Source organism: Triticum aestivum, chromosome 2B (genome assembly GCF_018294505.1).
Source record: "Triticum aestivum cultivar Chinese Spring chromosome 2B, IWGSC CS RefSeq v2.1, whole genome shotgun sequence".
Classification (NCBI taxonomy): Eukaryota; Viridiplantae; Streptophyta; class Magnoliopsida; order Poales; family Poaceae; genus Triticum; species Triticum aestivum.
In genome coordinates this window covers 20,375,536-20,376,064 of record NC_057798.1, presented here as the reverse complement: position 1 = coordinate 20,376,064, position 529 = coordinate 20,375,536, and positions in this window count along the sequence as shown.

The window sequence follows — 529 nt, the reverse complement described above, 5'->3', positions numbered from 1 at the left end:
CACCACTCGGACTATGCCTAGACACACACGTAACGTGGTTTACTCTAACATATAGTTTAAAGCTCAAAAATAGTGTATAGTTTGTTTAGGAAAGACAATAATGTGCATTAGTATTCTCTTTTTATGCGACGATGCATTAATTGGAGAGGATCCCACATATCTTTTTGCACACTAAAAACATCCGCAATCAAAGGCCATGATTCATTACGACCATGCATGGTAATGCCGAACGTATAGCTTCCGTTGTGGTACAGCTACCCAAGATATTCTCTCCCGTCACTATTATTACATCCATGCTTAATTATTTGTCTTATATTTATCTAGATACGGATGAATCTAACATCAAAACATGTCCAGATACATTTAGTATCTAAATAAATCTATGACAATCTTTTTGGGGTACTACTATACTGATACTTGGCGGCAATCAAGTACAATCTTCACCTTGAGTGCTCGTCTACAAATACTTGGCGGCAAGCAGCAGCTCATCACCGAGCCAACATCCACGAGGAGAGGGAGGGAGAGAGAG